Below are 24,659 nucleotides of genomic sequence, written 5' to 3'. Positions count from 1 at the left end.
GAAAAGAGAGAAGAATCAAATAGATGCAATAAAAAATGATAAAGGGGATATCACCACCAACCCCACTGAAATACAAACTACATCAGAGAATACTATAAACACCTCTATGCAAATAAACTAGAAAACCCAGAAGAAATGGATAATTTCCTGGACACTTACACTCTCCCAAGACTAAACCAGGAAGAAATTGAATCCCTGAATAGACCAATAGCAGGCTCTGAAACTGAGGCAATAATTAATAGCCTACCAACCAAAAAAAGTCCAGGACCAGACGGATTCACAGCCAAATTCTACCAGAGGTACAAGGAGGAGCTGGTACCATTCCTTCTGAAACTATTCCAATCAATAGAAAAAGAGGAAATCCTTCCTAACTCATTTTACAAGGCCAACATTATCCTGATACCAAAGCCTGACAGAGATACAACAAAAAAAGAGAATTTTAGATCAATATCCCTGATGAACATCGATGCAAAAATCCTCAATAAAATACTGGCAAACCGCATCCAGCAGCACATCAAAAAGCTTATCCACCATGACTAAGTGGGCTTCATCCCTGGGATGCAAGGCTGGTTCAACATACGCAAATCAATAAACATAATCCAGCATATAAACAGAACCAAAGACAAAAACCACATGATTATCTTAAGAGATGCAGAAAAGGCCTTTGACAAAATTCAACAGCCCTTCATGCTAAAACCTCTCAATAAATTCGGTATTGATGGAAAGTATTTCAAAATAATAAGAGCTATTTATGACAAACCTACAGCCAATATCATACTCAATGGGCAAAAACTGGAAGCATTCCTTTTGAAAACTGGCACAAGACAGGGATGCCCTCTCTCACCACTCCTATTCAACATAGTGTTGGAAGTTCTGGCTAGGGCAATCAGGCAAGAGAAAGAAATCAAGGGTATTCATTTAGGAAAAGAAGAAGTCAAATTGTCCCTGTTTGCAGATGACATGATTGTATATTTAGAAAACCCCATTGTCTCAGCCCAAAATCTCCTTAAGCTGATAAGCAACTTCAGCAGAGTCTCAGGATACAAAATCAATGTGCAAAAATCACAAGCATTCTTATACACCAGTAGCAGACAAACAGCCAAATCATGAATGAACTCCCATTCACAATAGCTTCAAAGAGAATAAAATATCTAGGAATCCAACTTACAAGGGATGTAAAGGACCTCTTCAAGGAGAACTACAAATCACTTCTCAGTGAAATAAAAGAGGACACAAACAAATGGAAGAACATACCATGCTCATGGATAGGAAGAATCAATATCGTGAAAATGGCCATACTGCCCAAGGTAATTTATAGATTCAATGCCATCCCCATTAAGCTACCAATGACTTTCTTCACAGAATTGGAAAAAAATGCTTTAAAGTTCATATGGAATCAAAAAAACCCCGCATTGCCAAGACAATCCTAAGCCAAAAGAACAAAGCTGGAGGCATCACGCTACCTGACTTCAAACTATACTACAAGGCTACAGTAACCAAAACAGCATGGTACTGGTACCAAAACAGAGATACAGACCAATGGAACAGAACAGAGCCCTCAGAAATAATACTACACATCTACAACCATCTGATCTTTGACAAACCTGAAAAAACAAGAAATGGGGAAAGGATTCCCTATTTAATAAATGGTGCTGGGAAAACTGGCTAGCCATATGTAGAAAGCTGAAACTGGATCCTTTCCTTACTCCTTATACGAAAATTAATTCAAGATGGATTAGAGACTTAAATGTTAGACCTAAAACCATAAAAATCCTAGAAGAAAACTTTGGTAATACCATTCAGGACATAGGCATGGGCAAGGACTTCATGTCTAAAACACCAAAAGCAATGGCAACAGAAGCCAAAATTGACAAATGGGATCTAATTACACTAAAGAGCTTCTGCACAGCAAAAGAAACTACCATCAGAGTGAACAGGCAACCTACAGAATGGGAGAAAATTTTTGCAATCTACTCATCTGACAAAGGGCTAATATCTAGAACCTATAAAGAACTCAATCCAATTTACAAGAAAAAACAACCCCATCAAAAAGTGGGCAAAGGATATGAACAGATACTTCTCAAAAGAAGACATTCATACAGCCAACAGACACATGAAAAAATGTTCATCATCACTTGCCATCAGAGAAATGCAAACCAAAACCACAATGAGATACCATCTCACACCAGTTAGAATGGCAATCATTAAAAAGTCAGGAAACAACAGGTGCTGGAGAGGATGTGGAGAAATAGGAACACTTTTACACTGTTGATGGGACTGTAAACTAGTTCAACCATTGTGGAAAACAGTGTGGCGACTCCTCAAGGATCTAGAACTAGAAATACCATTTGACTCAGCCATCCCATTACTGGGGATATACCCAAAGATTATAAGTCATGCTGTTATAAAGACACATGCACACATATGTTTACTGCAGCACTATTCACAATAGCAAAGACTTGGAATCAACCCAAATGTCCATCAGTGATAGACTGGATGAAGAAAATGTGGCACATATACACCATGGAATACCATGCAGCCATCAAAAAGGATGAGTTCGTGTCCTTTGTAGGGACATGGTTGCAGCTAGAAACCATCATTCTCAGCAAACCATTGCAAGAACAGAAAACCAAATGCCGCATGTTCTCATTCATAGGTGGGAATTGAACAATGAGAACACTTGAACACAGGAAGGGGAACATCACATACCGGGTCCTATTGTGGGGGTGGGGGGAGGGATAGCATTAGGAGATATACCTAATGTAAATGACGAGTTAATGGGTGCAGCACACCAACATGGCACATGTATACATATGTAACAAACCTGAACGTTGTGCACATGTACCCTAGAACTTAAAGTATAATAAAATATATATATATATATATATATATATATATATATATATATATATATATAAAAGCATTTAGTTGCTATGTAGTTAACGTATGTCTTGATATATTAGGGTTTACATCCTCCTAGGCTTCATGCTTCTCTTGCCTATTCTAGTTCCTTCTCCTGTACCTCCTTCCCCCTTCCATTATGCTTTCTTTTGAATTAAGTTGGTATTTTAAAATAATTTTCTCCCATTAGGTTGGCATTTTATTATCTTCCACTACTTTTTAGTTATAGAAATTACACCATGCAGGCCAGGCACGGTGGTTCACGCCTGTAATCCCAGCACTTTGGGAGGTCAAGGTGGGTGGATCACTTGAGTCCAGGAGTTTGAGACCAGCCTGGCCAACATGGTGAAACCCATCTCTACTGAAAACACAAAAACTAGCCTGGCATGGTGATGGGTGCCTGTAATCCGCTACTTGGGAGGCTGAGGCAGGAGAATCGCTTGAATCTGGGAGGCAGAGGTCGCAGTGAGCCGAGGTCAGACCACTGCACTCCAGCCTGGGTAACAGAGCAAGACTCTTACTGGAAAAAAAAAAAAAAATTAATTTTATAAAAAGAAGCTAACATCATTAACACTTTTACTTCAAAATGCAAACGACTTTATAATACTTTAATTTTGTTTAGATCCCTCCTCATTTTTGTTGAGACTTTAAACAATTATGTTTTCAAATCCCAAAGCATAGCATTAATATCAGTTTTTGAAGAACAACATTCATTTGGATTTACTCATTTATTTACCCCATTTCTCTTGCTCTCCATTTCCTGCCCCATCTCTAAAAATCTGAGTCATTTTTCTCTTGCCCGAGAATGTTCTTTGGTGTTCCCTTCATTACAGGGATGCTTCTGGTAAATTCTCTCAGCTGTTGTTTACCTGAAAATGTCTTTGTTTCCTTGTCATTCTTGATAGTTGTTTTTGCTAGGGATAGAATTCCAAAATTCAAAGACTTTATTCTTCTGTCTTCTATTATTTCTTTCAAGAAGTTAGCTGTCAGTCTTATGATTCATTCTTCGAGGATAATCTCTCCTCACCTACTCTGTCACTTGGTTTGCTTTAAATCTTCTCTTTGCCTTTCAGCAGAATTTTACTATCAGTTTTTATTTATCTTATGTGAGGTTTACAATGATTCTTAAAACTGTAAGTCTTTCATCAATTTTGAAAAATTCTTAGCCATTATCCCTTGAAATGTTGCTTCTGTCTCATTTTCTCTCTCCTTTCCTTCCAGGACTACACGTTATGTTCTTTCACTGTATTCCCTATCTTTTCTTTTTTATGTATTTCATTTTCTCCCTCCCTTTATTTTTTTTTCTTTTCTTTTTTTTTTTTTGAGATGGAGCCTTGTTCTGTCACCTAGGCTAGAGTGCCATGGTGCAATCTTGGCTCACTAAAACCTCTGCCTCCCAGGTTCTAGCGATTCTCCTGCCTCAGCTTCCGAAGTAGCTTACAGGTGCCTGCCACTACGTCTAGCTAATTTTTGTACTTTCAGTAGAGACAGGTTTTCACCATGTTGGCTAGGCTGGTCTCAAATTCCAACCTTCAGTGATCCACTCACCTCAGCCTCCCAAAGTGCTGGGATTACAGGCATGAGTCACTGCACCCAGCCTCTTTTATGTATCTTCTAAACTTTTATTTTTCTGTGCTTCATTCTACATATTTTCTTCAGATTTTCCTACTCCACTCCTTCTCTCTTTAGCTGTCTCTAATCTGCCATAAATCTTCCATTGAGTTTTTCTTTTGTTATCATAATTTTTAGTTGTAGAACTTTGTTTTTTTATAGCATTTCTAGTTCCTGCTTAAGTTGCCAATCTCATCTTTTATTTCTTTAAATATATTAGTCAGTGTTACTTTAAAATCTGTATAGGAGAATGACATTACTGAGATATGGCAGGATCCCCTGTGAGTCCATTTATATTGTCTATTGTTTCTCTTGGTGTTCAGTCACATTGTCTTGACTCCTTATGTATACAATAATGACTGCCTGAATTCTGGACAGTACACATAAAAAATGAGAGAGAATTTAAGGGCTAGGACAATGATATATTTCTCCAAAGAGGAATATAAATTTGCTCTTTATAGACATCTAGGGATATTACCAATCTTGATCCCACCAGGGATTGAGGTGATTCACAGCTGAATTGCAGTGTCTGTGAGGGATGGTCTATTTCTATACACATTTACTCCCATGCTATATAGCCTTTCAGGGTCCCAATCCAAAGTTTTAGGAGGTTTGCCAGACTATTGTTGTATCAGACCCCAAACTCCGTTTTTTTGTTCCCTAGTCCACTGAGTTTGTCAAAAACTCTGCTAAGCTTATCAGACTCTCAGCTACCTCTAATGGAACATGCAGAGGTCCCTAAGGAAACAGTGGGCCCAGATGCTCACCTCTCTGTACTTCTTTCTTTTCCCAGATCTCAGTACTAATTATTCACTAACTTCTTAGGACTCCAATGTATCCAACCAAGTTTTTTAAAAAAATTATTCTCTGAGGAAGGTTGGTTTAAATTGAGTAGTCTGCCATAATCAAAAGCAAATCCCCATTATAAATATTTTATTATCACAACTACTTGTCCATTCATGGTAGTATGCTGGGGGCATAGCAGCACACATGATAAATTTCATATAAATTAAGTGTACAATTTTTCTGTCTCATAAGAGAATATATTTGTGGCATTATTTGTTAGCATGTCATTATCACAGGTTTTGACAGGATGGTAGGGAATAGATATTATTCCTTAATTCCATAGGTTTTAGAGTATGGAAGGATCATGTAAATTCACCTAAACTCCTCCCTCCCCATTTCATAGAGGCAGTAACAGAGCCCCAGGGATGTGGAGTAATTTATCCAAGATCATACAATCAGCTAGTGGCACAAGCAGATTCTTAAATCAGTTATCACACTTCCTAGAGCTCTGAGTTCTTTCTTCCATGACACACTGAAGTGTTGTTTGAGAAAGCTTCTACACATGAATTGGAATTTCAAGTGTGTTTCTGAGACTAAGAGAGAAGTGAGGCTAGAGGACCGAGATGATAGGGCATTCAAGTCATTAGGTGCAACTTGAAAAAAAAAAAAAGGCTTAGGTAGGAATGGGTTGATGAGGTAAAGAAACTGATGGATCGGCTGGGCACGGTGGCTCACGCCTGTAATCCCAGCACTTTGGGAGGCCGAGGAGGGTGGATCACCTGAGGTGGGGAGTTCGAGACCAGCCTGACCAACATGGTGAAACCCCATCTCTACTAAAAATACAAAATTACCTGGACGTAGTGGCGCATGTCTGTGATCCCAGCTACTTGGGAGGCTGAGGCAGGAGAATCGCTTGAACCCGGGAGATGGAGGTTGCGGTGAGCTGAGATCACGCCACAGCACTCTAGCCTGTGCAACAAGAGCGAAACTCCGTCTCAAAAAAAAAAAAAAAAGGAAAAAAAAAGGAAAACTGATGGATGGAAGCGGCTGGGTTGGGCGATAAACAGGCCGTGGCTAGGGAGGACAGAGGCGGCGCTCACTTCTCGGGGACTTTTCATGCCTCGTTTGTTTGTTTTTTTCAGATATGGCTTGGTCCTGACGCAGCGTCCAAGCAGCCAGCTTGAGCTTAATCCTTTGTGAAGGGGAAGGTCTCCCCTGCGGAAAGCGGTTAAACTTGTGGAGGGGGTGCGCGGCGGGAGTTCTTCCCCATGCCAGGCGAACGGTGCGGCCTTGACCTGGTCCTGTAGCCGGCTCCACGGGTCTGAGGGAGGCCCCAGAGGCGGCGGGGAGGCGGCCCGGCTCCAGGGGTCTGAGGGAGGCCCCAGAGGGGACGGGGGAGGTGGCCCGGCTCCAGGGGTCTGAGGGAGGCCCCAGAGGCGGCGGGGAGGTGGCCCGGCTCCAGGGGTCTGAGGGAGGCCCCAGAGGCGGCGGGGAGGTGGCCCGGCTCCAGGGGTCTGAGGGAGGCCCCAGAGGCGGCGGGGAGGCGGCCCGGCTCGACGGGTCTGAGGGAGGCCCCAGAGGCGGCGGGGAGGCGGCCCGGCTCCAGGGGTCTGAGGGAGGCCCCAGAGGCGGCGGGGAGGTGGCCCGGCTCCACGGGTCTGAGGGAGGCCCCAGAGGCGGCGGGGAGGCGGCCCGGCTCGACGGGTCTGAGGGAGGCCCCAGAGGGGACGGGGGAGGTAGCCCGGCTCCAGGGGTCTGAGGGAGGCCCCAGAGGGGGCGGGGAGGTGGCCCGCAGAACACGGGTTCTGTAAAGAGACGTGGAGAAGATTCGATTCCGAGAAGAGGAAGCGCCGGGTGGAAAGAGAACCAGGCGGCTGAGGGGGGCAGGGCGCTGCCAAGATGGCGTCCGCCTCCTCCCAGCCGTCGTTGGCGGTCGGTTTTCCATCCTTGGATCCCGGAGTCCCTTCCTGTACCGTGTCCTCAGCGTCTGGAATCAAGAGCCCCATGGCATCCGAGGTGCTTTATGCCTCTGGCATGCCCATCAAGAAAACAGGCCATCGAGGTGTCGATTCCTCAGGAGAGACAACATATAAAAAGACACCCTCATCAGCCTTGAAAGGTGCCATCCAGTTAGGCATCACTCACACAGTGGGGAGCCTGAGTACCAAACCGGAGCGTGATGTCCTCATGCAAGATTTCTACGTGGTGGAGAGTATCTTCTTCCCCAGTGAAGGGAGCAAGCTGACCCCTGCTCATCACTACAACGACTTTCGTTTCAAGACCTATGCACCTGTTGCCTTCCGCTACTTTCGGGAGCTATTTGGTATTCCGCCGGATGATTACTTGTGCTCCCTCTGCAGTGAGCCGCTGATTGAACTCTGTAGCTCTGGAGCTAGTGGTTCCCTGTTCTATGTGTCCAGCGACGATGACTTCATTATTAAGACAGTCCAACATAAAGAGGCGGAGTTTCTGCAGAAGCTGCTTCCAGGATACTACTTGAACCTCAACCAGAACCCTCGGACTTTGTTGCCTAAATTCTATGGACTGTACTGTGTGCAGGCAGGTGGCAAGAACATTCGGATTGTGGTGATGAACAATCTTTTACCAAGATCAGTCAAAATGCATACCAAATATGACCTCAAAGGCTCAACCTACAAACGCCGGGCTTCCCAGAAAGAGCGAGAGAAGCCTCTTCCCACATTTAAAGACCTAGACTTCTTACAAGACATCCCTGATGGTCTTTTTTTGGATGCTGACATGTACAATGCTCTCTGTAAGACCCTGCAGCGTGACTGTTTGGTGCTGCAGAGCTTCAAGATAATGGACTATAGCCTCTTGCTGTCAATCCACAATATAGATCATGCACAACGAGAGCCCTTAAGCAGCGACACCCTTCAAGTGTCCGTTGACACTCAAAGACTGACCCCCCAAAAGGTTCTGTACTCCACAGCCATGGAATCCATCCAGGGAGAGGCTCGCCTGGGCGACACCATGGAGACCGATGACCATATGGGTGGCATCCCTGCTCAGACTAGTAAAGGCGAAAGGCTTCTGCTTTATATTGGCATCATTGACATTCTACAGTCTTACACATGTCTTAAGAAGTTGGAGCACTCTTGGAAAGCCCTGGTACATGACGGGGACACTGTCTCAGTGCACAACCCAGGCTTCTATGCTGAACGGTTCCAGCGCTTCACGTGCAACGCAGTATTTAAGAAGATCCCCTTGAAGCCTTCTCCTTCCAAAAAGTTTGGGACTGGCTCATCTTTCTCCCGGCGTACGGGCTCCAGTGGCAACTCCTGCATTACTTACCAGCCACTGGTCTCTGGGGAACACAAGGCACAGGTGACAACAAAGGCAGAAGTGGAGCCAGGTGTTCACCTTGGTCGTCCTGATGTTTTACCGTAGAATCCTCCTTTGGAGGAAATCAGTGAGGGCTCACCTATTACTGAGTCCAGTTTCTCACCTGTAGTTGGAGAGACTTTGCGTATGCTAACTACAAGTACAACCTTGGAAAACTTGAACGTGCAGAGTCAGAGTTCACCCATTAAGCGCAAAGCCTCAGAAGACCTGGTACGAGATTCTGCCTCTCTGTGATCCCAAGATGTCAGCCCTTGCCCCAGCAATGTGGAATTTTCTTCTACTTGGTCATCAAAAAAGGAGTGTAAAAGAAGCGAGGTGGGCTCTCCATCTTCTTCCTGAAGAAGAGCCTCCTCCTCTTCTCTGTCCTCATGAATGGGCATTAGTGCCTCGGACAGTTGAGGACCACAGCATCCCCTCCACTCCAGAGTTAGGTGGCACGGATTTTCAACTGGCTAACCTTGGCTTCCACAACTGAATTTTTTTCAGATCCCCATTCTTCATGCTGGAAATGAGATTACTAGACTTGGCAGTTTTCTTTCCCCTCATCTTTCACCAGGAACTGGACTCTTAATTTCCTCAGGACAGACTAGCTGGCACATTATCCCCACCTCTTTCTCTCTGATCCCTGGAAGAAGACCCCTGTAATCTCTGTAAAGGTTTTTGGGGGATAGGGGTGTTTAACCACCTCCCAACTTTTTTTTTTCCCTGAAAAAAGGAAAAAGCGCACAGCACAAAATTTCAAGCCAGTTTCAGATACAAACTCCAGAAGTGTTGATGAGATGCCTATTCGTAGGGTTCTCTCAGAAGAGCCACAGCGTCTGTGAAGAGAAAAGTAGTGATTGCTCTGCCAGAAGCAGCACCTCTTTAAACTCCTCCTCTCTTGATGAATTTCTTGAGGCTGAAGGAATGGAGAGAGTGGGACGTGGGGTAATCTTTACCCCTTTTGTTAAAACATGAGGCAGCCATGGGTTGGGAGATCATAGCCCTTCCTAGGCAGAATCCTATTCACTGCCCGGCTATAATGATTATTACTATTTTGCAATTTGAAATATATTCTGGTTGCTTTTCTAAAATATGAAGACTTACCAAATGAATTTTAGATCATTCTCCAAAGGAGACTTTTTTGCTCTTTCCAGCTTTTCCAACAGTGTTCTCCTGTTTGTGGTGCTAAGGTGAAGAGGGGACACCTCGGTCTGTTTAACAGGCAGTCCGTATCTATGAGGCCAGCAAATATTTTCTTAAACTCAAGGGGAGACAGTGGATTCTTGCCTCGGTGAGGTCATTGCTATGCCATATGTCCTACCCCCCTGTCTTCATGCAGAGAAGTTGGAAATGGGGGCTACATATGTCCTCTCCTCCCCATCTACAAGAGTTGTGGTTTTCCATCTGATCCTTCCACTGTTGTCAGGAGAAGAAGGGGGCCTGGTATCTCAGGCAGATTGTTGAATTCCTATTCTACCCCTTCTCTATCCCACCGTGCCTTGATAGTAGGTTAGCCCATACCCCAAATAACTTTTTATATTAGATACCCCCAGTCAGTTTCTGGTGGCCTGTCTTTGCTGCCATGTTCTTTCTTACAAGAAGGAAAGAAACAATTCTTGCTATTTTTTTCATAATTTACTATTTATGATATATTTATGTGTTTTATTAAGGGCAGAGTTCTGTAAGGGGTGGGAGGGAATATTTGAGGGAGGGCTGGGTCTTAGGGAAAGGAATGGGAAATCCACATTTTTATGAAGTATCTCTATTTACCTCTACTTTGTATCATTCAGAAAAGGCAAATGCAATATAAAAGTGATATATGGTTTTAATGTAATAAACTTCAATCAGTTATTTAGGGAAAAAAAGACACTGATGGATCATTTTGATAACAATGAAGAAAGGAGACAGGGATAAGGAAAAGTTGAGGTTATCCTGTAAAGCATCTTAAAGCAGAAAGGAAGGCTCTTAGTTTGTAATTTAATACACCTGACTGTAATAATTTTAAAGCAGGAGTCAAGGAAGGAAGGCAGCTGACTATGCCATGTGTGTGTCAGCATAAGGCAAAGGCAGAGCAAGGTGAAAAGGCATGACCAGGAAAGATGATATTCATTGTCATAAATAAATGCAGAGAGAAATACATTTTTTGTGTGTGAAAAAGAACTTTTTTCTGGACCCATATACTTTATAAGCATAGGGTACCACTTATTCTTCAAACTACCCAAACTAGTCATAGATGAATTTTCAATGTTTTTATATGAGTTCTTTCATGAGCCCAAAATACTATTTCTTACAGTGTGTCTTTCCATAACTTATCTGCTAATAAAGATACCTGCTAGAGTACCAGGAGCCTTAATGAGAGGCTTCTTTAATGTTATGTTACTAGCATCACTTCTGAGACACATTAATTCATCCACTCACATACTAAACCACTCATCTGAGAAGCACTTACTAAAATTTACGCTAGAACTAAGGAAACAGATAAAAGACACAATCCCTGATGCCAAGAAGTTGCCTGGCTTGCTGATGGAATTTCCTAGTACCCCATGTTATTCTTGGCTGCGCAAAAATTAGATTTTTAAACTTTTATTATTGTCTAAAATTATGGGTTATACCATTTAGAGAACAAAGCCTCACTACTGTTGCAGGTTGAGGTTACCATTGGGATATTAGGTATCAACACAGGCCCTATGACAGAATCTGTGTAAAAACTGTAGCCTTTGCATAAGGAAAAGTCTGTGTCACTTTTCCTAAAGCTGTGTGAAAACAGCAAAATTATATCCTCTTCTTTTTTTTTTTTTTTTTTTTTTTTTGAGACGAGTCTCGGTCTTGTTGCCCAGGCTGGAGTGCAATGGCTCTGTCTCAGCTCACTGCAACCTCCACCTCCCAGGTTCAAGAGATTCTCCTGCCCCAGCCCCCAAAGTAGCTGAGATTACAGGTGTGCACCACCACACCCAGCTAATTTTTTGCATTTTTAGTAGAGATGGGGTTTCACCATGTTGGCCAGGCTGGTCTCGAACTCCTGACCTCAGGTGATCCACCCTCTTTGGCCTCCCAAAGTGCTGAGATTACAGGTGTGAGCCACTATGCCCGGCCAATTATATCTTTTTATTGCTTTCAAAGATCTTCATGACAATAAAGAGAGCCAATGCTCTATCCCAGAAGGAAGAAAATGGCCATGTCACTTCTGAATGTTTGCTAGGACGCTAAGGTAAAAATGGGCTGAGGATATATGAAAGCTAAACTTCAGGTGGCACTGTTGCTTATAAGTCAGTGAAAATTAAGTCACATTAAACATTCAGTTCCTTAGACACATTAGCCACATTCCGAGTACTCAATGCTTACATATGGCTAGTGGCTACCATATTGGACAACACAGATCTAGAACACTTCCACCACTGCAGAAATGTCTACTGGACAATGCTGGAAGTAACATGGGTCTCCTAAAAAGCTTCAAAGGTAAGGTTGTACATGGTGTCCATGAGTTTGAGTAGCAAAGAAATTACCTTAAAATTATAATTAAATGTAATAAGAGATGTTTTTAAAAATTCTGTTGGAACTTCTAAACACATAATTTAGCCAAACAAAAATGATACAAATTTTCTCCTGGAACTTTGGGTGTTTGGGTCACTGTTTTGAATCTTGTCTGGGGGACAAGCAAGAGGCCATGTCCCTGTGTGTGGCCACCAGATGGGCCTGAGATCACTGACTGTGTTGTCTCAGAGTCATCCAGCTGCTGGCTGACAGAAAAGGGAAGGACATTCACCCTGCATGCATATACAGGCACACAGCCATACCCTGTCTGCCTGTTGCCAGCTTCCATAACATGGGGGAGAAACTTTTTAAAAAGAAGGTCTTCTTATTTATGTGACTGGACACTAAAAGTTTTGCCTTTGAACTAGTCACATGGAAGTAACAGAATGGACTCATCTGCAGTAGATTTTGGTTAATGCCATTTACCTGGCTCATGTTGACATACTACACTATTCTACACTCTACTTACTTGCTCAAATCGAAGTCAATTTGATGCATCCTACTCTTGATCTTGAAATATAAGACAGTACATGGGTGCAGCATTTCTTGGGTTATATGGATGAATGAGACCTAGAACAATGTGAAATCTGTTACTGGGGCCTAAATGAGATTGGCCAGTGCTGCTTTCTTTTATGTCTTCTGTCTACCCCCTGGTGGAGGGATTCATTACTAGTCAGAGCCAAAGAAGGAAAGAGAAAGAGAAAAAAGCATGAATTATTTCCTGAATATCTATTCAGTTCCTCAATAATCTTGGGTTTGTTGTTTATACGAGAGTGCCAGCTCAACGGGAGAAGAGCTGAAACCCATTATTTCCCTTTGAACATGTTCTTCACTGGGAATGGCAGGAGGAGCAAAGCAGCAGGAGGGCTGTCCTGCCAAAACGCTGAACTTGGAACTGAAGGGGCCGTCGCTCTGGGTGTAAAAAAAGAGTTACGAGCTTTGCTGCTCTGTCAGGTCTGGAATCCTTCCCTTGGCTGTGGATAATACCTAATGATTCAGAGGAAGTACTGTCAACTCTTTAAAGCAGACCTAGCTAATTGTGTAATGTTATTCTGAGGCACTGGGAGAAGCCAAAAAAGAAGGGAGGCTGGGGAGAAATTCCTTCCTTTGCAATGATCAGCTTACATCCTGCACCATCAGATTTGATTATCCTTATCTTTTCTTGCATAACTACAAATGTTATGACTGGTCATAGTGACCAGACTTCCAAAAAAAAATCCAGCCACAATATTTGACTCTATGACTGCCTGTGGCGGTAAATTCCTTAGACTAGCTACATGCTGTGCAAAAAGCTATTTCCTTTGATTTATTCATTTCCCAGTTCTTAACTCCATCAGGTGCCCCCTTGATCTCACATTAGAGAATGAGGCAAAAGAAAAGAAAAGGAAAAAAGAAGTCTGTTCATTTTGCCTTATCTCCTTGCAGTTAGGCAATTTAAATATCCACTGACCTCTTTTGCTCATATTGCACAGCAATTTTTAAAATTAACTCCTTTTAACTAGCTCTTTTTTTAATTGAATAAGTAATACAAGGACCTGATTAAAAGATTTAGGCACTACAATAAATAGAAAAAGGAAAAGTAAGTATCCCCTCCATTGCAGACCTGCAGACCCTTGATTCCCCAGACCCTACCCTGAGGCAGTCATCAGTACCAGCTGCTGGTGTACACTCTAGAAATATCCAAACCCAAGCATGTATGCATTTTCTCCTTTTAAAATGTATCTTTCTTTTTCACATAATAACATCTTAGAGATCATTTCATATTATCACGTTTAGTGCTAACTCATCCTTTTTCATGGCTGCATGGTATTCCCATTTGAATATACCACACAATTGATTAACCAGTTCCATATTAATGGATATTTATGTTGTTTCTAGTATTTTTCTCATATGAAAAGCTACAACAAAGACCTCTGTACACATCTTAACATACAAATGCAAGCATATGCATTTATTTTCATTATTTATTTATTTATTATGGGACAGGCTCTTGCTCTGTCGCCCAGGCTGGGGTGCAGTGGCACAATCTTGGCTCACTCCAACCTCTGCTTCCTGAGCTCAAGTGATTCTCCCACCCCAGCCTCCCAAATAGCTAGGACCAAAGGCATGTGCCACTGTAGCCAGCTAATTTTTGTATTTTAGTAGAGACGGGGTTTTGTCATGTTGCCCTGGCTAGTATCGAACTCCTGGCCTCAAGCAATCTGCCCACCTCAGCCTCCCAAACTGCTGGAATTACAGGCGTGAGCTACTGTACCCGGCCTAAGAATGTGTATTTTATTTTATTTTTTATTGTATTTATTTTTTTGAGACGGAGTCTCACTCTATCATCCAGGCTGGAGTGCAGTGGCCCGATCTCGGTTCACTGCAACCTCCACCTCCCGCGTTCAAGTGATTCTCCCGCCTCAGCTTCCAGAGTCACTGGGATTACAGGCACGTGCCACCACGGCCAGCTAATTTTTGTATTTTTAGTAAAGATTGGGTTTCACTACGTTGGCCAGGCTGGTCTCCAACTCCCGACCTCAGGTGATCCACCTGCCTCGGCCTCCCAAAGTGTTGGGATTACAGGTGTGGGCCATCGTGCCCAGCCAGTATGTGCGTTTTAAATGTTGATAGATATTTTCAGATCGCCCTCCAAAGAGGTTATATTAATTTATACTCTCCTTTGAGAGTATGTAGGAGTCCTCTTTCTCACTTCTTTGCTAACATGTATATTCTAATAATATTTTACAATCCATCATATTCCTGTTCTGCCTGAAAAACTACACAAGGTGCAGTGACCTCTGTGTAACCATCAGGTCCTGACATTAAGCCTTTTGCCCAGTCTCCTGTAACACCACTCTCACCTGTATAAGCCCTAACATCCAACAGGCAAAAGCAGCAAGATGAAAAAAACAAAACAAAACAAAAAACAACAACAAAGCAAACGGGTTACATAAACCAACCAACCAGCGCCACCTACACGTCCCTGGGCTTCTGTACCACCAAATTTGTGAACTAGCCAATATGCACCTGTAATTGTTTCTGTATGTGTTTTGGGGGATGGAGTTACCAAAAGATTCCTAAAATGGTCTGCAATTGGTACTTAAAAAAGATAAGCATCAGTGATCTACGTAATTAAAAAGAGAGAAAGGGAAAGAAAATTAAACCTGGAGGACTGGATGCAGTGGCTCATGCTTATAATCACAGCACTTTGGGAAGCCGAGGTGGGAGGATTGCTTGAGGCCAAGAGTTCAAGAGCAGTCTGGGCAACACAGCAAGATCCCTGTCTCTACACAAAAATAAATTAGCTGGGTGCCATGGCATGTGCCTGCAGTCCCAGCTACTTGGAAGGCTGAAGCAGGAGGACTGCTTAAGGCCAGGAATTCAAGGCTGCAATGAGCTATGATCACACCACTGCACTCTAGCCCAGGCAACAGAGCAAGACCTTGTCTCTAAAAACAAAAAAGAGGGAAAAAAATTGGATAAAAATCCAAATGCCTGATTTTATGGCTTAATGTAGATAAACTAAGTATCACGGTATACTTAACTACTAATATGTAAAATAATGAAATCACTCTAAACAGTGATTCTCCTATTTTAGGACTAGAAACATTTCTAAAACAAAACATGCAACCCAAAGTGGTCTCTGTCAAAGTTCTCTTACTTCAGATAGAGACATTAGCCAAAAAATAGCTACCATGATCTGTCATCATTTCATAAGGTAATTTCAACACCAAAAAGTAGAAAAGCTATAACATGACAGTAAAAGGCAGTTCCTTAAGGTGGGTAAATTTAACTCTATCTCAAGTTCACTGCTCTAACCCTCATGTTCTCATTTCACCATCCAGTCTGAGAATCCAAATGACACACACAGGAAAACTCCGTCCTGTAGGATCACTGTCCATGGACTGGCATCTGAAAACTACTGCTATCAGGAACCTTCTCTTAAATTCATAAAAGCCAGGGATTCTTTCCTCTGTCTTATATTTTATATGTGTAGTTTAGAAATCTAGAGGAGAGCAAGGCTGGGCGCAGTGGCTCACGCCTGTAATCCCAGCACTTTGGGAGGCCGAGGTGGGCGGATCACTAGGTCAGGAGATCAAGACCATCCTGGCTAACACGGTGAAACTCCGTCTCTACTAAAAATACAAAAAATTAGCCGGGCATGGTGGTGGGCGCCTGTAGTGCCAGCTACTTGGGAGCCCGAGCAGGAGAATGGCGTGAAGCCGGGAGGCGGAGCTTGCAGTGAGCCGAGATCGTGCCACTGCACTCCAGTTGGGTGACAGAGCAAGATTCTGCATTAAAAAAAAAGAAAAGAAAAAGAAATCTAGAGGAGAGAGCCCCCGATTTTCAGTTCTGGATTTGCCACTAATTAGCTTCAGTTACTGAACCCTTCTATGAACTTCAGTACTTAATATCAGATAAGAATAACACCTTTCTGCCCATTTCACAGGACCGACTGGTTCAAAGAAAATTAATATGTGAGCAAGATTTTTTTGTAAGCTACCATGCTTAATATAATGATTAAGCACTAACATTTACCAAGCATTTTTGAAGTGCCAGATGCTGTTCTAAATGCTTCCCAAATGGTATCCCATCCAGCCCTGTTGGCAGCCAAGTGAGGAAACTGAGGCTCAGAGAGGATAAAGAACATGCCAAGTTCATACAGTTAGTGAGGAATAAGGTCAGGACTGGACCCCATGACTGTCTGGCTGCAATTCCATATTCTTTTTTTTTTTTTCTTCTTTTTTTTTTTTTTAGACAAGGTCTCTCTCTGTTGCCCAGGCTGGAGTGCAGGGGTATAATCTTGGCTCACTGCAACCTCTGACTGCCGGGTTCAAGCGATTCTCCTGCCTCAGCCTCCCTAGTAGCTGAGACTACAGGCACCCGCCACTGCACCCAGCTAATTTTTGTATTTTTAGTAGAGAAGGGGTTTTGCCATGTTGGCCAGGCTGTTCTTGAACTCCTGACCTCAGGTGATCCACCTGCCTTGGCCTCCCGAAGTGCTGGGATTACAGGCATGAGCCATCACACACGGACTAATTCCATATTCTTAATCATTATGATATACTCTTTTGTAATTAGTGATATAATTATATCACTGCAGTTCTTGTATGCTACTGGCTGAATAGCTACTGGCTGAACATGCAATGTTAATTAACAATTTGTCAGACTCGAGCCCTTCTAAGTCAGCAAGACCTCCAGATGATAGCTTTTAGTTTAATAAACAAAGGATTTGCTCAGGATCCATTCAGCTAATAGAGGCCACTTTTTTATGTTCAGATATTAACCTTCGTAGATAATGACATGCCCTAGCAGGCAGAGCCCTAGTCTACATTGCTAAGTAAAAGGATTGGGCATTATCGCACTCAAGCTGGAAACATGTCATTGGGTAAAGACATAAAAAAATGGGAGGAAAATGAGATACAGAATCAGAAATGTCAAAACTTTTGAGAAGTGTAGTCAATTTGCTAAATCTTTAGTAAATACACGTGCATTAAAACAGGATATGAGGCTTGCTGAGCTGAAAACTTATACCTTAAGTGACTCTGTGGTATACTATATTTTTCTCATTCATTTGATTTTGTGATTTATCTAGAATAAAACATCACCTACTTTTTCTTTCACTCAAGGCAGAATCATTTTTAGTTAACATTGGTTTTTGGCTTTAGCATGTGGCATTAGTGCCAGGGCAGGGTCTGCTAGGAGAGAGGACAGCATCCAGAGTCCAGGAGCTGTGTGCGGGGATGCGGCCAGCACCAGCATCCTCCATGTGCATCCTTTCTTTGGACTTTCTGGTTTTGTTCCCCTCAGCACAAGACCACATTACCTCACACTTTACTTGGCAGTTTCCCAAGTAAACTTCCAGCACCTCCACCCTTCCCCTCTTTGCTGCCTGGAGCCACACTAGTGGCAGAATAGCATCATGCTATTCTCCATCTAGGAACTAGCTGGCTTTCCTGGTCTCTGTGGCATCTGGTCTGAAGTTCTCCCTTCAAAGTCCTACATAATTAGCTTCCATCTACTTTAGCCAATTACTTTTTCATGACTTCACCAACCCAACCCTACTTAAGGCATGCAGGGGACGTCACCTTTCTTTAGCAGACAAAATGCTTATTCTTACTCTCCCATCTGGAATTTTCTACCTGTTCCCTCTACAGGGTAATTAATATACTACGAAGAATGTAGACTTTGGAGTCAGACAAGATATAGCTATGACTCTCAGTCAGATTATCTCTCTGTCTCTCTTTCTATGTATTTTTAAACACATATTGAGCGGTTACAGCATATGAAAAACCGTGTGAAGATCTTTGTCTCATTAAGTAATTTATTCATCACTGTATACCTATGAGGTCACTATTATTAAGTTCCCGGTTTACAGATGAAACAAGGAAAGCACAAGGAGATGAAGGGTAGCCAGTCGGTGAGGAGCTGAGATTCAAATCTAACACTGCTTGGAATGCAGAGCCAATCATCCTAACCATGACTTAAGAGCATCTCACTAGTTGTATAAACTTGAGCAAACTGCTTAACCTCTCCAGTCCTTAATATTCTCATGTATAAACAGGGATATAAATGTCTACTCAGCAAGATTAATGAGATTATGTGTATAAAGTTGCTATCAAAGAGTCTGGCGTTCAAAAGAGGCTCCATAAATGTTTCTGTCTTGTCTCTTTTCTGCCCAATTACATTCCATTCATCTTTTACATCCTGCCTCTTCCATGAAGCCTCTTTGGAAGATGCAATGACCTATTTCAGCCTACAGTGATTTCTTCCTCCTGTAAAATCCAAGCATTCTAAAACGTAGTTTTAAACTGTTTCCCAATGATTTCATTTAACTTAGCCTTTGCTTCCTCAACAGAGGTTTTTTATAAGGCAGTAATCACATATTATATACCTCATTTACATCCCCTATAATTAGCCAAGGATACATGTGACTGGCCTAGTGATACAGTCCCTGCATACAGTCTAAGACAGATGTTGCTTTAGAAAAATTTCATTCTATATTTAACAATGCTTATAAAAAGGTATACGGCAAATACAAATTGATAATCCACCATTTATACAGTATAGGTAGCAATGAATTAACAATTCATACAGACTTCAATTTAACTTTCCTACCTGTGTATGCCTGTGCTATGCCTAGTCATTGAAGACTAACAGACAATTGGTATTTGCTTACGAAGCTAGACTATATCTTGCCAAAATTCAGTATTACCAAGAAAATGACCATTCCAGAAAACATTAATAACACTTATCCTTAAATATAAACAGCAGCCCATTAGGGCTAAGTGCTTCATAGACAGCTTCATAGAGTTGAGTATTCATGGCTGGCGATTGCCCTCTGAGGTAGCTATGACGACTAGTAAGGTAACTGGAATTTACAGAATTGGGTAACTACTGTGTTAAGCCAATCCTGGGAGTGAGCCAAGATAAGAAAGCCAAAAATGATTCCACTGCTATAAACTAAAGCCAAACAATGAAGACAACTGATTTAAGACTCCAGACACTGTTCATTCTCAAGTTCTTAACTAGGCCTAGACCACTGAAATCTGGCTCCAGCATATTCCATGGAATGAACGATGTGCCAAGGCCTATGACTGGCCCTCCTCCACCTAGGACTGCTTTCCCCACACGGCAGGCTGCACAGGCCCACTCGCTGTCCCGTGGGGCAAGGTGGCACAAACCCTACTTCTGCTTTTAGCTTTTGTCACTGACTCTTCTTCAAGAGGTAATTTGACCTATTACCTTTTTAATAAAACAAATTGCCTCATTCCACCTATAGCTTCTCAATTTGAGTCTCCTGGCTTGAAAAGAGCCAGTGGGAGTCAAGAAACAATGAGAAAGGTAAGGGATTTTCTAACATGGATGTGTGGCCAACCACACTGTTCAGCCGGGCTGCAGCCAGGCCAAATGGAAAGATGTCTTAAAAAAAGAAGACCTCAATTTAGCGATTTTCATAATTTATGAGGAATTGGTTAATTTCAGATACAATCAGAAATAAGCATTTTTATTTTTTAATTGTTTTGTGGAGATGGGGTCTCACTACATTGCCCAGGCTGGTCTCAAACTCTTGGGCTCAAGTAATCCTCCTGCCTCAGTCTCCTGAGGCTGGAGCCATCATATCCGGATGCCTGAAATAAGTAGTTTTAAATGCCAGTTTCACACTATACCTTTAAAAGTTATACATTTCACTACAGCAAATGTCAAGCAAATTGATTTTGAGGTGGAATAAAGAGACACGACATCGATACCTAAGCTTCCACACAGGGAAGAGGATTTACAAAGACCCAGAAAGCCAGACAGAGAATGGTCTATCTTTCTGGGCAAAGTGTCCAGAGGCAGCTGACGAGACCCCATAAGTAATGCTGCAGTGTCTCAAGTCCCTCTTCAGTCTGCTCAGTGTCCCTCCCTGTGACTCTTACATGCGATTTATTACACCTTTCACTCACAGGGGAGGATGTGTCAACACAAAGGCAAATTCAAACATTCCGATGAAATCTAAAACACAATCTAGTTTCCAAACAGCTTTCTAGTTGGCCTTGTACAGGCTCAACACTCAACAGCCAGATGACTATTCTCAATTTTTTTCTCATCCCTGATTAAATAATTTACAGTACTGACTTCCCTTCAAATGAGAATTCCAGAAAGCATTGCCTAAACATTAGCAATCTTCTTGTTATTCTTTGCCATGGGTACCATCAGGCTACCTTGGTGATGTTTAGATTGTTAAGGATTATAAAGATACCTCTTCATAGGAGTATCTACCAATCCACATTCAAGGTAAAGGAGCCGCGGGGACCAAAAAACTCTTACACTACCTCAACACATGTTTTGCTGAAATAGATATTCATTCTTTTCTTTTCTTTTTTTTTTTTTTTTTTTTTTTTTGAGATGGAGTCTCGCTCTGTTGCCAGGCTGGAGTGAAGTAGCATGATCTTGGCTCACGGCAACCTCTGCCTCCAGGAATCAAGCGATTCTCCTGCCTCAGCCTCCCAAGTAGCTGGGACTACAGGCATGTACCACCACGTTCGGCTAATTTTTGTATTTTTAGTAAAGACGGGGTTTCACCGAGTTAGCCAGGATGGTCTCAATCTCTTGACCTCATGATCTGCCCACCTCGGCCTCCCAAAGTGCTGGGATTACAGGCATGAGCCACTGTGTCCGGCCGATATTCATTCTTTCTAGAAAGTTTGCATTTCTTATCCGGAAAGTCTGAAACAGAAGTCCCAAATTCTCTTTAGGAGTAAAAGGAAAACAAAGCTGTAAAATAAGAATAGTTCAATAAACTGCAAGTAATCTCCGGGATGGTTCCCAAAAGTGTACAAAAAGGAACCCAGGGTCATCATCTCCCAAGAGGCTGGAAGGCAGTACAAAGACAAAGAGCTCACCATGGCCAGAGCCCCTCTCAATAGTGCCGAGTGCTTGCTGATTTATTACCTTTGGTCTCTGGACTGTACTGAAGGAAACTGGAATGTCATACCTTCATTCACAACACTGTCTCATGGAATTATTTTTTCCGGATTCCTTGGGAAGTTAAAGTATTTGAGAAGAATATCAGGAACTGTTGTTTCAGCCTGTTTTGTGAGTAGATAATTGCCTTCCAACTCCATTATTTCAGGAAATGATGTGTGCGGCATTGTTCCTAGATGAGGGGAGCAATGTGTTTCAGCAAGACCCATACATGCATATGAAAACAAAACAAAACAAAAGGCATGCAGTCTAAGTCACTTCACTGAACTCAGACTTTTAAAATCTGGTCTCTAGATAAGAGGCTGGCCCCAGACAACCTACTCACATACCAGTAACATTCTTTTGAAAGGGTGTAAGCAAAATTTGTTTTAAGAAGTGAGAAATTTTTACGAAAATTACTAAATGTGGTAATAAATAACTTGGACAAATTAAGTGCTATCAAAATGGGTTCAGCAGAGACCTATTTGAAAGGCTAAATTTTTCTCTAATTTGGGTCTGAGTCAAAGACCAGCATGGGAACTAGAAGTAAAACACATTTCATCCTGAGAAATACCTTTGATTCTATGGAATATATTAGCTGATCTTCCTGAAATGTGACATCATTTGTGGTACCAGCTGTATGGGTGTGCCATCTAAGGATTTACTAAACTAGTATTTCTTTGGTTTAATACGTATTTTAAGACCACAGAAAAAAGTCTAATCCAACTAAGTGGTCCAGGGGGAACTGTTATGGACTTCGCCCTAAGAAGCTTAAATTTCTTATGATCATGACCTGTCGACCTTTTAATGGATGGATTACACAGAGCAAATTCCCAAATGGACATCTAGAATTGATAATGATAATAACTGTTACAAAGGAAACATTAAATACAGCACCTGTGAGGTTCTATTTTACATATATTAACTCATTTAATTCTCAAAACAAACTTATGAGGTTAAGTATTGGTCCTTTTACCATCCCTGTTTTACAGATGGGGAAACTAAGGCACAGATATTGAGGTTTGAGATGCCTATTAGGCATCTCAGTGCAGATATTAATCAGGCAGTCAAATATGTGACGGAAAAAAACAGGGCTGCACATACAAATTGGGGAGTTTATAGTTAACATCCTAAGACTGGCTGCAAGGAAGTATCTGCAGGGAAGAGATAGTTGGAGGTCTGGCCTTGAGACATATCAATAATTAGAGGTTGGAAAGAGGAGGAACAGCCAGAGAGGCAGAAAGCAAACCAGGAATAGCTGGTCATCAAAAAGCCAAGTGAAGAAAGTGTTTCTAGGAGGGAGTAATCAATTGTACCTACTGCTGTGGAAAAATAGTGTGAAAACTCAGGACCATCGGATTTGGCCCAATGGAGATGGCTGGTGGTTTCAGGGGAGGAGAAGTACTGAAAGCCAGGCTGGAAAGGGTTCAAGGGAGAATACAGAATGAGGTAAGTGGACACAGCAGCAAATACTGGCAGCTCTTTCCAGGTATTTTGCTATAAACGTGAGCAGATAAATGGCGCAGTAGCTAAAGGGAAAATGGGGAGCATAGGGAAGGCTTCTTGGGGTTAGGTGGCAGTTATAATGCATTTATAATATGCTGAATTAATGATTTTGCATAATCTAAATTTTCTTCATCTTCTGAAAAAATAAAATTAGTTTGATAATGTTCAAAACATGCATTTTTGTTCTGCATACATTTAATCCACGTTGTTTTGTTTTGCAAGAAGCAGGATAGGTTACAAATGGTTGTCCACACTTGGTTCAGCCAGTCAGTCAGCCTCAGCAATGAGTGTTCCAGATTACTTTTCGGTTGCTATAGCCTGCAATTTTGCTGTCCCTAATACTTACAGAGGGAACTTGCTCTTTTCTTCATGAAAACTTAGTCTAGATGCTCCTAGGTAGGCAATGGAGGGGAAATGTCCACATGGAGAACAGTAACTAGACCTCATGGGACAACATCCACCTTCTCCTTTGAGATTGCTCCCTGCCATCACCACTATCCAATACATTTGGTTTTGAGGGACAGCCCCTTGCTTAACTTCCTCTACACAGCCGAGATCATGTTGGAACATTTAAAAAAAGTTTCATGGAGAATTTGGGGGTTACAACATGGAAATGGCTGCACAATAAAATATAACTAGAAAATCTGGTTTACAAAGCATAACTCACTCATCTCTGGTTCAGGTGCTCCTACAAAGATGACCGTGTGACTTGTAGTCCACTTCCATGAGGCAGAGGTTATCTGTAACCCCTGCCCACTGCGGAGGGAGAAGGAGAAGAAAGAAAAGGGGCAGGGGAAGAGAGAGGGTGAGAGAGAGAGAGAGAGAGGTAGGTTCTCACACCCACCTAGTCCTCTTTAAGAACGCATCCCTTTCTCAGGTGATTAACATTAGTAAGGTCTATTCATTTCAGGACTTGAGTATAGAATTATTCTGTGGCCTTAATTAGATACCTACATAAGATTTTAACACAATAAACCCAACATCCATACAAGGCATGCACACACACACCAGATACAGAAGAGAAGAGGGATTTTGTTATGCTCTCATGGTTTCAGATACCACCAGGACCTGGGATCTCCAAGTGGGAGCCTAATTCACTTCATAAGATACCTAGGTCTGTGAAAGCCAGGAGGAGCCAGTTGGAGCAAGAAGGAAGGGGTGAAAACAAATCCTTGGGGACTGCTCTGCACTTTCACCAGTCATTTGTTCAGCCCTAGGGGAATCCCGTAGGCAGCAACCTCAGGGCCGACTTACCCCACAGAACATCCCACAAGAAGGAAACCAAGAAGAAAATGTTACAGACCTCGTTTAATGTGCACATGGAGATGCTTTTATCCAGTGATGCGTTTAGAGAACCATCAGTGTCACCAAGCGCTTTAAGTTGTGTGTGTGTGTCTAGTGGTGGTAGAAAGGGGTGCTTCTCATCTGCTTCTCCTTTTTGTCAAAAATCTTAGTAAAAACTTCAAAATCTCTTCAGCACCAGATAAAAGGGAAACTGTGAGACTTTTTCTGGAAGTGAGTTGAAGAACTGTTTTGAGGTAGGAAGT

General features: G+C 42.3%; 1 long non-coding RNA gene and 1 pseudogene across 1 annotated transcript; one reads left to right on the top strand and one right to left on the bottom strand.

Annotated features, from left to right (window-relative positions):
* The first annotated feature begins 7,008 nt into the window (after window positions 1–7,008).
* LOC102143136 (phosphatidylinositol 4-phosphate 5-kinase type-1 alpha pseudogene) lies at window positions 7,009–8,706 on the top strand (annotated as a pseudogene).
* Window positions 8,707–21,664: 12,958 nt separating this feature from the next.
* On the bottom strand, window positions 21,665–23,919 carry LOC141410171 (uncharacterized). The gene is made up of 2 exons (XR_012434255.1): window positions 23,780–23,919; window positions 21,665–21,799 (listed from the first exon to the last, which is right to left on the bottom strand). It is a non-coding gene; the product is annotated as an uncharacterized lncRNA (long non-coding RNA).
* Between the last annotated feature and the right edge of the window lie 740 nt (window positions 23,920–24,659).

This window comes from Macaca fascicularis, chromosome 4, assembly GCF_037993035.2.
Source record: "Macaca fascicularis isolate 582-1 chromosome 4, T2T-MFA8v1.1".
In the NCBI taxonomy this organism is placed as follows: Eukaryota; Metazoa; Chordata; class Mammalia; order Primates; family Cercopithecidae; genus Macaca; species Macaca fascicularis.
The sequence above is the reverse complement of the archived record's forward strand: the minus strand, read 5'-3'. Positions and strand labels throughout refer to the sequence as shown.